The sequence below is a fragment of the Electrona antarctica genome (assembly GCF_951216825.1).
Source record: "Electrona antarctica genome assembly, contig: scaffold_151, whole genome shotgun sequence".
NCBI lineage: Eukaryota > Metazoa > Chordata > Actinopteri > Myctophiformes > Myctophidae > Electrona > Electrona antarctica.
Window position 1 is genome coordinate 185,396 of NW_027637735.1, and position 14,743 is coordinate 200,138.

The window sequence follows — 14,743 nt, forward strand, 5'->3', positions numbered from 1 at the left end:
AGATATATAGCTAGATAGCTGTAAACACAACACGAGATATATAGCTGGATAGCTATAAACACAACACGAGATATATAGCTAGATAGCTATAAACACAACACGAGATATATAGCTGGATAGCTGTAAACACAACAGGAGATCACAACATTGGTATCGGTATTTGGTATCGGCTGACACAGAAATTGGAATATCGGGATCGGATCGGGTACGAAAAAAGTGTATCGGGACATCCCTAATCTTCATAGCATGAGTCAATAACAATATAACTCTATTGTTTTATACTTTGTTGACCTGGCTCCCCCAGGGGTCTATCATTAGCCCCTTCGTTTCTATACATCAAATCTCTGATGAAAATAGCTGATCTACACTAGGCTCAAGTATCACAACGTGATGCATTGTGAGATTGTAGATCTGCAGTTCGCAACCTCTGAATATCTCGCTGATTGTTTGCCTTCCAGCTCCGTTAATGCTGGGCTTCGTTTGTTACACCTGATGTGAAAATACCCTAAGAATGGCTCTTGTCTGCAAGCTTTTCTGCATGCAGAGTTCTGTCAGTATAGCCTTATTAGTTCTCTGTGCTTCTCGTTTTAATTGAGTCCAGCTAATTGTCGGAAGGCTCTGTGGGAGAGGAATTGGTAATAGCAGTCAGGCTGTCATATTGTGAGGCTTTAGAGGAAGGAGAAAAAGAATAAGAGGAGAAAACGTGCAGGACTTATCAACGTGGTGCTCGGCTGTCACTGAATATAAAACTAATCTTCAAGGATTTTTTAAATATTGTGTTTTCCAGTGGTATGGGCGCAGCCTACAATACGTCCATCTCATGGAGAGAATCCTAATCGACTTTGGAGGTGGTTGTGTTTCCTCCGTTTCACGTGGAATTTATTTCACACATGATTATTATTCGAAAGAGTTCATGTGTGGTTAACATTGTTCTTATTAAACTAAAGAATTTGATCTTCATAGTCATGAACATAATTCATGATTTGTCTGAGTGAGTGAGGTTATTGATTGATTGATTGAAATATTTATTAACAGTTTGCAGAATTACAGTACATTTCAAGCTGTGAGTGGACGACCCAATAAAGCATTACACTGTCTTTGTTTACAAGAGGGTCCACCATGTTCAATTCATCAAAACAATGATGTTGACAATGTGTTTTTTATTTTTTATTTTAAGGTTAGTTAAAGTTGTTTGTTTTAGGGTTGGGATACATTTTGGTTACGTTTCTGGTAAAACGCCGGGACAACGCTCCACACTCTTCTCCCTTCTGGCTCCAAAACTATGGAACGCACTCCCCATCACAATCAGAACCGCAGCCTCACTCCCAATCTAAACTATGGAATGCACTCCCCATCACAATCAGAACCGCAGCCTCACTCCCAATCTAAACTATGGAATGCACTCCCCATCACAATCAGAACCGCAGCCTCACTCCCAATCTAAACTATGGAATGCACTCCCCATCACAATCAGAACCGCAGCCTCACTCCCAATCTAAACTATGGAATGCACTCCCCATCACAATCAGAACCGCAGCCTCACTCCCAATCTAAACTATGGAATGCACTCCCCATCACAATCAGAACTGCAGCCTCACTCCCAATCTAAACTATGGAATGCACTCCCCATCACAATCAGAACCGCAGCCTCACTCCCAATCTAAACTATGGAATGCACTCCCCATCACAATCAGAACCGCAGCCTCACTCCCAATCTAAACTATGGAATGCACTCCCCATCACAGTCAGAACCGCAGCCTCACTCCCAATCTAAACTATGGAATGCACTCCCCATCACAGTCAGAACCGCAGCCTCACTCCCAATCTAAACTATGGAATGCACTCCCCATCACAGTCAGAACCGCAGCCTCACTCCCAATCTAAACTATGGAATGCACTCCCCGTCACAGTCAGAACCGCAGCCTCACTCCCAATCTAAACTATGGAATGCACTCCCCGTCACAGTCAGAACTGCAGCCTCACTCCCAATCTAAACTATGGAATGCACTCCCCATCACAATCAGAACCGCAGCCTCACTCCCAATCTAAACTATGGAATGCACTCCCCATCACAGTCAGAACTGCAGCCTCACTCCCAATCTAAACTATGGAATGCACTCCCCATCACAATCAGAACCGCAGCCTCACTCCCAATCTAAACTATGGAATGCACTCCCCATCACAATCAGAACCGCAGCCTCACTCCCAATCTAAACTATGGAATGCACTCCCCATCACAATCAGAACCGCAGCCTCACTCCCAATCTAAACTATGGAATGCACTCCCCATCACAATCAGAACTGCAGCCTCACTCCCAATCTAAACTATGGAATGCACTCCCCATCACAATCAGAACTGCAGCCTCACTCCCAATCTAAACTATGGAATGCACTCCCCATCACAATCAGAACCGCAGCCTCACTCCCAATCTAAACTATGGAATGCACTCCCCATCACAATCAGAACCGCAGCCTCACTCCCAATCTAAACTATGGAACGCACTCCCCATCACAATCAGAACTGCAGCCTCACTCCCAATCTAAACTATGGAACGCACTCCCCATCACAATCAGAACTGCAGCCTCACTCCCAATCTAAACTATGGAACGCACTCCCCATCACAATCAGAACTGCAGCCTCACTCCCAATCTAAACTATGGAACGCACTCCCCATCACAATCAGAACTGCAGCCTCACTCCCAATCTAAACTATGGAATGCACTCCCCATCACAATCAGAACTGCAGCCTCACTCCCAATCTAAACTATGGAATGCACTCCCCATCACAGTCAGAACCGCAGCCTCACTCCCAATCTAAACTATGGAATGCACTCCCCATCACAGTCAGAACCGCAGCCTCACTCCCAATCTAAACTATGGAATGCACTCCCCATCACAGTCAGAACCGCAGCCTCACTCCCAATCTAAACTATGGAATGCACTCCCCATCACAGTCAGAACCGCAGCCTCACTCCCAATCTAAACTATGGAATGCACTCCCCATCACAGTCAGAACTGCAGCCTCACTCCCAATCTAAACTATGGAATGCACTCCCCATCACAATCAGAACCGCAGCCTCACTCCCAATCTAAACTATGGAATGCACTCCCCATCACAGTCAGAACTGCAGCCTCACTCCCAATCTAAACTATGGAATGCACTCCCCATCACAATCAGAACCGCAGCCTCACTCCCAATCTAAACTATGGAATGCACTCCCCATCACAATCAGAACCGCAGCCTCACTCCCAATCTAAACTATGGAATGCACTCCCCATCACAATCAGAACCGCAGCCTCACTCCCAATCTAAACTATGGAATGCACTCCCCATCACAATCAGAACTGCAGCCTCACTCCCAATCTAAACTATGGAATGCACTCCCCATCACAATCAGAACTGCAGCCTCACTCCCAATCTAAACTATGGAATGCACTCCCCATCACAATCAGAACCGCAGCCTCACTCCCAATCTAAACTATGGAATGCACTCCCCATCACAATCAGAACCGCAGCCTCACTCCCAATCTAAACTATGGAACGCACTCCCCATCACAATCAGAACTGCAGCCTCACTCCCAATCTAAACTATGGAATGCACTCCCCATCACAATCAGAACTGCAGCCTCACTCCCAATCTAAACTATGGAACGCACTCCCCATCACAATCAGAACCGCAGCCTCACTCCCAATCTAAACTATGGAACGCACTCCCCATCACAATCAGAACTGCAGCCTCACTCCCAATCTAAACTATGGAATGCACTCCCCATCACAATCAGAACTGCAGCCTCACTCCCAATCTAAACTATGGAATGCACTCCCCATCACAATCAGAACTGCAGCCTCACTCCCAATCTAAACTATGGAATGCACTCCCCATCACAATCAGAACTGCAGCCTCACTCCCAATCTAAACTATGGAATGCACTCCCCATCACAATCAGAACCGCAGCCTCACTCCCAATCTAAACTATGGAACGCACTCCCCATCACAATCAGAACTGCAGCCTCACTCCCAATCTAAACTATGGAACGCACTCCCCATCACAATCAGAACCGCAGCCTCACTCCCAATCTAAACTATGGAATGCACTCCCCATCACAATCAGAACCGCAGCCTCACTCCCAATCTAAACTATGGAATGCACTCCCCATCACAATCAGAACCGCAGCCTCACTCCCAATCTAAACTATGGAATGCACTCCCCATCACAATCAGAACCGCAGCCTCACTCCCAATCTAAACTATGGAATGCACTCCCCATCACAATCAGAACTGCAGCCTCACTCCCAATCTAAACTATGGAATGCACTCCCCATCACAATCAGAACTGCAGCCTCACTCCCAATCTAAACTATGGAATGCACTCCCCATCACAATCAGAACTGCAGCCTCACTCCCAATCTAAACTATGGAATGCACTCCCCATCACAATCAGAACTGCAGCCTCACTCCCAATCTAAACTATGGAATGCACTCCCCATCACAATCAGAACTGCAGCCTCACTCCCAATCTTCCGCCGTAGTCTGAAAACCCACATTACATTACATTACAGTCATTTAGCAGACGCTTTTATCCAAAGCGACTTACAATAAGTGTATTCAACATAGGTAGGGAACAAAAACTACTAATCACCAGAAGTCTTTAGTGCATTTTCTGCAAAAACAAGCAACCAAGAGTATACCTAGCGCTAAGGTAAAAGTGCAATATATCAGCTACCTATTTCCTTAAACAGATGAGACAAAATAGCTAAATCAAATGAGCATGAGCTAAAACAATTAAGTGTATCGACTAAACAAGATCCAATAAACACTACAACAATAGAAAACAAGCGTTCGTACAACTAGTTAACAACAAGTAGGTCAGGCAGAGAGGAAGGGTAGTGTTTCCTGAAGAGGTGGGTTTTCAACCTGCGGCGAAATATGGGCAGTGACTCTGCTGTCCTAACATCAGTGGGAAGTTCATTCCACCACCTCTTCAGACTCCACCATGGCCCGTAGCACTAGCCCCTTAGATAGCACTTTATGTAGACTTAGATAGTATTTTAAATATAGCACTTTATGTAGACTTGGATAGTATTTTAAACAGACTTATAGCATGTTACGTAGACAGCACTAGAATTGCATTTTTTGTAGTCATAGCACTTTATAGTACACATGTATAATATATAATATAGTATAGTATGTATAGTTTACATAGATACTCCACTGTTACGTTCTTAGCTTACGCATGTTTCATGATAACTACTTTTTATATATGTGATGTATGCCATGCGTTTTGTTATTGCTTATTGTAAATCGCTCTGGATTAAGAGCGTCTGCTAAATGCCTAAATTGTAAATTGTAATTGGTAAGGTTTTGGACATGGTTACCGTTTGTCCCATGTCAAAATGCTGCGTTCATGTGGTCTGCATTTTACAATTATTATTACAATATAACACAAATCAAGGTTCTACAGTCATTTTCATTACAATAAATAAGATGGCCAAGATAAGGCTTGTTGGGTTGTTTAAAATGTTTTTTTTTTTCCGCTTTGTCCATTTTGTACACAGCAAGTTAAAAGAGGATAATGCTAAATAGTTTGTATTTGTCATTTAAACGGAAAACAAGGCACCTTGGCTGGTAATCCAGTCTGGCAGTGTGCCGCGGGTTCGACTCCCGATCCCGACGGCCCTCACTGCATGTCTTCCCCCCCCCCCCCCCCCCATCTCTCTCCCCATTTCCTGTCCGCCTACTGTCTGTCCCTCCATAAAATATATAAAATAAAGGCGAAAGCCACAAAAAAAAAAGAATTGCAATATGTATTCAGGGCTCAAACGTTTTATTGTAAGCTTTGGTTGTGAAACTCACAACAAGTTTCATAATGAAAAAGACATCCAGAGTGATTCTGACCTTACATGGCCTATGCATCCATCTTCATAACTACTATGAATGGCTAAACTAAACCAACCCCCCCCGCCCTCCCTTGATGGATTTGCATGAAATTGGTTATGCATGCTTCCAGTAGAGGTCCTGGTGTCGTAGACATGGCTTTGCAGGCGTTGATTTGCAACTCATTTAGATGTTATGTCTTCTAAATCATGACAGTTTTCTGAAATACCTATGTTTCTATATCCGTGGAGTTCACTATTTCATGTCAAGGATCCCCAGAATTATCTGTATTTGGCCGTGGACCCCCATCTGAAAATATGTAGTTCCAGCCGGGACCCCCCAGAAGCAACGATTTGAGTTAAAAACGTTCACTCTGAAAGAATATAGTATATATATATTTACGTCACATTTTCACGATTTTTCAAAAATAGCAGACCTACAAGCTCGTAGCGCGCCACTCGGTGGCACGCTATGAGCTTGTAGATCTGCTATTTTTCAATAGCTAAAGCATAACATAATGCTTAAAAACACCAAAAGGGGTTCACGCCCGAAATGGGTTAATACCTATTAAAAGGAGGAAAACAATGAAATAGAAAAAGGTAAAAAACATATACGTACATATCGAGTACAAATGGCCCAAATACACAAACGGAAAGGTTTCCTGAGGGACAAATAAAGTAATACCGAGTCTTGAAAACCAGTCCAAAATCTAAATATGAGATGAAACCATTGTACTATACTGCAAATGCCAATGGAGATTATAATGACTGGGCACCAGCCAAGTCAGGAACCAACGCAAGTCGGTAACGATGTAAATTGGGAACGATCCAAGTTGCCACAGTTACCACAGGCTCTGGCCTACTGGGGAATGATGCAAGTTGGGAACGATGCACCCCCCCCCCCTAACTGACTAAATTTGACTGAGGGACTGCGTTTTGGATTTTTTTTAATTTTCGTTTTTTTCATGTCATTTGAAAGCAGGGAATCATAGCTTCAAATTGACATATTGGTTGTTCAGTTTGACCCACCAGTTTTGGAGATATGGCTTATACTAGAGTAATGTCTTACAGAAAACAGCGAGTTGAGAAAACGGGCTTGAAAGGTTCACTTCTGTGGTCTCTAACATTACACCTAGCTACATGTTTAAGCATTTATTTCATATGTCCATTTCAGCCCTGACACTTATTTCAGACATGCTCTAGTATGTGAAGAGTCTGCCTGTTCTATTAACTCATTTAAAAAATATATATATATATATATATATAGTTTTTCTCCTCTGGTGAAAAGCTGGATTTTGCGCGATGGCAAATCTGGCAAATCTGGTCACATATGTGGTGTTTGGTTGGGTTCTCAGAAAGCATTGGTCCCTTCTAGAATGTGTTGTGATTGTTTGTGTTGTGATTCTCCCTACAGTACAGTATGTCAGAGTTGACCTGTATAGGCACACAGACACATCTGTGTTCATTTGTAACTTAGAGTGTGTAAAAATCACACCCGTGTGATTTGGGTGAGGGGCGCTCTTATCATCATACATCATCATGAATCATCTCATCTCATACTGGCCAATCAGAATGCCTGTTACCTGTTTTTACGTTATATTTTGCAGACATTTTACCTAATTTCTCCTTCAAGATGACGTACATTTTCCCTTCATTGTCAAAGGCATTTAATGTTTGTGTTGCGGACATTTTACATCATATTTGGCAGACTTTTGACCTAATTTCTCCTTCCATTGTCGATGGCAAAATATGAGACGTGTGGGGACAAAATGACGTAAATGTTCCCTTCATTGTCAATGGCTTTTATAATGTTTGTGTTGCAGACATTTTGTGGGGACAAAAGCTGTATAGCGCCCCTCCAAAAATGGAAACAAATTCCGCTCACGGGTCCATTTGGTTCCAGCACACTCTGTGTTGAATTATCAATGAGGAGTTTGGCTCACAGTACAGTACGTACAGCTCCCTGGGATACCCAACATGAGAATGACTCAGTTGGGAGAAAGTCATAACACTTGTAATGCAGTTAAAAATACAATAAAGAGACTATGACCCTCATTTAATGGCAAATGATGTGGCCACGGAGATTCATAATTAAGAATTATGAGTGGCTGAGGAGCGAAACTGGCACACACGCGTTAATTTCAAGATAACTGCATACGTCTCTGCAGTGGCACAATCTGCCTCATTACTGCTGCTTTATGATCGAAGGAACACAATTTGTGTTGGAAATAACAATATCACACGGCATCTGCTATGATTTGTTGTTTTCCAGGCTTGCAGCAGAGTTACGAATGCATTTGTATTATTCATTGGCAATTCAATTTGATTGTCTTTCTCATGCCGAATCACAACCAGTTGGTCTCAAGGCACTTTATATAGAGCAGGGACCACCTGACATTACAACCAGTCCCCCCCCCCACCCTGGAACAACCGTGGCTAAAGGAAAAACTCCCCCCTGAAGAAACCTCTATAGGATGGTGTCCATCTGCCTTGACCATGTCAGAGAGAGAGAGACCATGTCAGAGAGAGAGACCATGTCAGAGAGAGAGACCATGTCAGAGAGAGAGAGAGAGACCATGTCAGAGAGAGAGAGAGGGACCATGTCAGAGAGAGAGACCATGTCAGAGAGAGACCATGTCAGAGAGAGAGAGAGAGAGAGCAATAGAGGGTATGCGCATGCATAAAGTGAGTGGCAAATAGAGTGACAAAGTGAGTTTAACGTCATTACCCATTTTGACCTGAGATCAGATTCTAAAAATGTCTTCTACATCCTGACAGTTTTCTGAAAAAGCTACATTTCTATGTCAGTCGTTCTTTGATTTTTCAAAAATAGCAGACCTACAAGCTCGTAGCGCGCCACTCGGTGGCGCGCTATGAGCTTGTAGATCTGCTATTTTTCAATAGCAAAAGCATAACATAACGCTAACACCAAAAGGGGTTCCCGCCCAAAATGGGTTAACGTCATTTAATGCAATCAGATTCAGATCAGGACTTTTCTGTTTGGATGTATGGGCTGTCGAGGCCAGAATGTAGTTTTGATATCATTGTTGTCTCCACCAGGCCGAAGGCATGGTGAGAGAGTATGTTTTGCACTCCGTCCGTGTGTGTGTGTGTCCGTCCGTGTGTGTGTCCGTCCGTGTGTCCTTCCGTCCGTCCGTTACCAGCTAATCTCCGGCACCGTTAACCCGGTCGATGCCAAACTTTGCACACACACTCCCTAGATGCCAACGATGAACCTCTGCCCCGCATTTCCCAGAACGGCCTGTTATAGCGCCACCATGAGGCAGCTTTTCACATTTGTTACCTAAAACTGCACCGATATGCGTGAAACGTTGCATGCACACTCCCTAGAGGCCAAGGACAAACCTTTGACCTGCATTTTCCGCATCTGCCTTTTATAGCGCCACCAGGAGGCCGACTTTTGTAAAACACATTTTTGGATATTACTCCTCCAGATTCTGTCCAAAAATCTCACAAATCGTTACACAGTATCTCTATGGTCATGTGCTCAAGTCGGATCTGTCCGATATTTCATATTCCACCCTAATTGGCTATAATTGCCTTTCACAGTTTGCAAGATTGCCCCGTTTTGAACAAAAGCCTCAAATCATGAACACAGCATGCAATTTACGTGAAATCTTTCACACATTTTCTTACTAGGCTGAGGAATATATCCCACCCTTTTCACATTGGCCTGTTATAGCGCCACCAACAGGTTGATTTTTGCAAAACAGGTTGATTGGAACAAAATGCCTCAAATCATCCAATTGCCATACAAGGCAAACATGTTTATATTACTACTAAACATTTTGCCAAACATCTCACACAGTCCTATCCTCCTGGTGGAGACCTGTGCCCAGAAGGGCACTTTTTCTAGTTGTTGTTGTTGTTGTCAGGCCGCCAGCTTGGCACTGACAAGGCCTCGCCGGAGTTAGGAGGCAGGAGGAGAATTGCCTGTTCAATCGTACCGTACGTACAGTACACCTGTCAAGGATGCATACTGAAACCTTGATAACGTGAACATCACTTACTTACATGCTGATGCAACACGATGGGGAGTTGCTTTGCAACAGATCACTGTGGCTGCCTGTCATTCTTCTTTCTATTTACTTGCACAAGCAGAGCGTGCACGTACTGTGGTTGGCTGCGTATGTATGGTACTGTATGTATGGTATGTAGGCCTGTCCTCGGCGTCTGGTTCCTCCCTTGGCCTACCAGATGTACTCACTCGCCCACCCTGTGCGGTCGTTTGCGGCATGCCCACACTCACTGAGGCCTCATTCACACGTACCAAACACCAATCAAGCAATGTTTGGTCGTTTTTTTGTTTTTTTGGACCACTACAATGCTTTTCCAATGGGCGTCACATGGTTTGATCAAACATTTGTGTTTGATTGCTGATTGCTCCCCCCTCATCAAACAAAAATGTTTGGTCAAACCATGTGACTCCCATTGAAAATGAATTGGAGCAGCAATCAAACAGCAATCAGGCATCACACACGGACCGAACATTTGTTGTGTAGGTGTGAATGAGGCCTCACACAGCTTCTGTCTCACTATACTGCCCATATGCCATGATTTATTATCTACCTCTCACTGAGATTTTTCGTCATAGTATTAGTAGTCGACGAAATCAACACTGGTTCCAACTAAGAGCACATGTTGCAAACAGGTGAAATAGCCTGGAGCACACAACCCAGGAGTAGGGTTGGGGCCCCGGAGGCCAGGCGTAGGGTTGGGGGCCAGGAGTAGGGTTGGGGCCCCGGAGGCCAGGAGTAGGGTTGGGGCCCCGGAGGCCAGGCGTAGGGTTGGGGCCCCGGAGGCCAGGCGTAGGGTTGGGGGCCAGGAGTAGGGTTGGGGCCCCGGAGGCCAGGCGTAGGGTTGGGGCCCCGGAGGCCAGGCGTAGGGTTGGGGCCCCGGAGGCCAGGCGTAGGGTTGGGGCCCCGGAGGCCAGGAGTAGGGTTGGGGCCCCGGAGGCCAGGAGTAGGGTTGGGGCCCCGGAGGCCAGGCGTAGGGTTGGGGCCCCGGAGGCCAGGCGTAGGGTTGGGGCCCCGGAGCCCAGGCGTAGGGTTGGGGCCCCGGAGCCCAGGCGTAGGGTTGGGGCCTGGAGTAGGGTTGGGGCCCCGGAGGCCAGGCGTAGGGTTGGGGCCCCGGAGGCCAGGCGTAGGGTTGGGGCCCCGGAGCCCAGGCGTAGGGTTGGGGCCCCGGAGGCCAGGCGTAGGGTTGGGGCCCCGGAGGCCAGGCGTAGGGTTGGGGGCCTGGAGGCCAGGCGTAGGGTTGGGGCCTGGAGGCCAGGAGTAGGGTTGGGGGCCTGGAGGCATGCATGATAACATGCGTGCGTATATCACAGCCGGAGTGGCGGTCGATATAAACACCAACACCTCCTTCCATACCACTCCCATATTGTACGCCCATTAGCGGCCGTATGTGACTAACTATAGTGTGCTGAAATGGCTTGGCACAGATGCCCCATGAATGGAAGACCCCCCAAAATGAGGAAGTCCGGAAAGATCCCCAAGAATGGGGTGCAGGGCGGGGGTCGTCACGGCGACTTTGTCCCCCATTGTAGCAGTGAGCGAGCGGGAGGACACGGCCCTGATGGGGGGGACGGGCTTCGCTAATAAGAATCACACTGTGGCCGTCAGCGGGGGGGGTGGGGGGGGGGTCCCTCCTGACGGCAAATGGGACCACCGTACCACACATGCACGTGCATGCCACTGTTTATGTGCAGACTATAAATTATCACATGCATGCTTCAACATTATATTGAAGGTATGTGGGTTGACTTGACACATTCATCACAAACATGTACACGGACACATAATGGGAGTGCAAAATCATAGCATGTCCATTCATTTCGGTATCATTTGTATATTTGTATCTTGTCTATATGCCACTTCACATCTGCAGCATTTTTAAACGTTATAACTTCTATAATACATAATTTAATAATCGGATGCAAGTTGTGCATGTGTAGATTATGTTAAGTTTAAGTTTAGTTCTTTTAGTGTTATAATATGGGTCCATAATTTGGTTCCATTTATACATTCTTCAGAGTTAAGAGGATTTTACTGTGTAGGAAGGAAGCAAATAATGGCTTCAGGTTGAAGAAGCTGACGCTGCAGGAAAGAAAATGGTTTCAGCTTTGGAACCAAAGCAGATCAAACAGCAGGAGTTTTGGTGTGTGTGTGTTTGTTGTCCACACTGTCACTACCACACGTGTGCACAGTTCTCTGGTTATTGTGGTTGTACAGTATGTACGGTTAACCCATTTAGGCCTGACGGCGACATTTTAAAAATGTCTTCTAAATCCTAAAAGTTTTCTGAAATACCTGTGTTTCTATATCAGTGGTGCTCAATATTTCATGTCAAGGACCCCCAGAATTATGTGTAATTGGCCGCCGACCCCATCTGAAAATATGTTGTTCCAGAGACCCCCCCCCCCCCCCCCCCCAGAAGCAAATATATGAGTTAAAAAAGAAAGAATATATATAAAGATTTGTGCCACATTTTCACGATCTTTCGAAAATAGCTAAATTATAACAATGTTTAAAACACCAAAAGGTGTTAAACTCAAAACCTCCAGGGATGATTATTAATATAATAATTAAACATTTATTGCCAACAGCACCTGCTCTCACTCTCTCTCCAGGACCTGCTCCCCTGGGGACCCCATCACACACACAGAGGAGGAGGAGGAGGAGGAGGAGAGGGAGGGACACAGGAGGAGCCATGCAGAGGGAGGGGTTCGAAAAATAGCACAGCGAATCCGGAGGGGTCACCAGATCTCTGGATTCTTTCACACCGGCCAGAGGTTTGGGCTTTTTTTTTTGTGTGTTTGTAGTGTCAGACTGTGTGTGTGAAGTTATGTCATTCCAGAACAAAAGGACCCGGGAGGAATGAACACTACGATCCGATGCTGGGAAGGCAGGAACAGGAGGGAATGAACAGTTCCCTGACCAATTAATCAATGAAGCTGTTCTTCATTTAATTTTTTATTCAACGCTTTTCCTCGGCTTTCTATTTATTAAATGTTTTACCATTCAAGGCCTTTGGTGGAATTTCTCCCCCATCCAAAAACAGTTTTTGAGTTTTGAGGGTTTTTTTTTTTTGTACTTCAAATGCTATGAACTGTCTTTGAGCCAACAACTTAGGACTAACAGCTCATCGGTGAAGCATCTATTGCTCATTTAACACACCCACCAACCAAGGACGCAGATAGGACGGAGGTAGGTTACTCTGAGCAGGGAACAGACTCACTCTACTAGAGATAGACAGAGAGAGAGAGAGAGAAGGGGAAGAGAGGCTGACAGGGACTGCAGGACCCTCTGTGCAGCAGCCAGACAGAGAGGCAAGATGCTGCGGTATCTGATCAAGACCCTGCTCCAGATGAACCTGTTCACCGACACCATCCGCAGTCCGTCCAACAGCAGCGATGTGTTCTTCAACATGTCCCTGCCTTCGTTCAACAGCTCCCTGCTCGACTGGGGGAACTTCACCGGCGCCAACGGTGAGTGTGTCGCCGAATCGCTTTTTTATTCGTTTCTTTTTGTTGCTGCTTTGAGCCCCTCTTTTGATCAAATTCATCTCTGTGGCTTTTGCGCTTTATCATTGTCTGCCTCTGACAGCACGATGCAAGGCACACACGTTCCTTGCAAGGACTTGAAACCACTTAGAACGGGGGTGCCTTTTGTAATGGTAATGTGGGACTGTGCCAGAGAAGGACTTGAAAGGGAAAGTGGATCGGAGTTGTCACGAGAGCAAGAAAACCTCAGAAAACCTCCGTGACATGACTTATGATGAAGAGGCAGCGTTTGAAATGTGCCAAATGTTATGGCAACAGAAGGTTTTGGGGGGGAAATGTAGATTTAACTATACAACACTTTGACAAAAGTAAAATGTATTTACTTATTACTTACTTTGAGAGTAAAAAAAATCATATTACCAAATTTACCATACAAACATTTTCAAATCTGTAGATAATAGATAAATATTAAATGCAGATAATAATCTCATATTTTGAACGATCTTAGTGTGCAGGAAGGAAAGGCCACAATACTAATCCAACTGAGCGTTTAAAAAAAACATCTTATTTGTACTTTAAGTGTGAAATAAATCAACTAATGTCCATTTGAAATATCCTATCATGATGAATGATTGATCAACGAGGTTGAGACTAGTGAAACTTTCCAGGGAGACGAACCACGTCCAGCTGCCTGCTAGGTGTGTTAAATGAAGTGGTCTGCTGTCACAGAGAGCGACCCGGCGCCGCCACATCTCCTTAACGTCTGTTTGCTGCTGTGCTTTTCCCCTTCTGTGACTCCTGACTCCATCCTGTCACTGCTTAGTTCAGCCTGCCTGAAGCCAGTGGTCTATTTGTGATAAGTCATGTTTTGTGTGTGTGTGTGTGTGTGTGTGTGTGTGTGTGTGTGTGTGTGTGTGTGTGTGTGTGTGTGTGTGTGTGTGTGTGTGTGTGTGTGTGTGTGTGTGTGTGTGTGTGTGTGTGTGTGTGTGTGTGTGTGTGTGTGTGTGTGTGTGTGTGTGTGTGAATGCATAATGTATTCCGTCAGGGTAGAAGTTTTAATGTGTGGCTGGAGAATAGAGATGCTCATTAACGCAGAATGTAATGGGAGAGTCCCTGCTGTGTCTTATACGTCTGGTTGAGGTAATGGCATGGGTAAGGAAGGAATGTGTGTGTACTGTGTGTGTGTGTGTGTGTGTGTGTGTGTGTGTGTGTGTGTGTGCGCGGCCATGTGATTGTGTGTAGGGTGGAGTTAAGTCAAGGGATCACCTTGATGCCTCCCCTAATGAGAACCCTAGCTTTGTCTGCATGTCAGTGCATACCAATGAACGGTGTGCATGGCTAC

At 45.3% G+C, this 14,743-nt stretch overlaps 1 long non-coding RNA gene across 2 annotated transcripts in view; it reads left to right on the forward strand.

Moving 5' to 3' along the window:
• LOC306918697 overlaps positions 1-12,652 on the forward strand; it is a 56,168-nt gene extending 43,516 nt beyond the window's left edge. Inside the window, exon 3 of one of the 2 annotated variants that reach the window (XR_013789376.1) lies at positions 12,529-12,652. This is a non-coding gene — a long non-coding RNA (uncharacterized lncRNA). Of the gene's footprint in view, positions 1-12,504 lie in introns of both variants that reach the window. The other variant, XR_013789377.1, reaches the window with a different exon arrangement.
• The last annotated feature ends 2,091 nt before the right edge of the window (positions 12,653-14,743 follow it).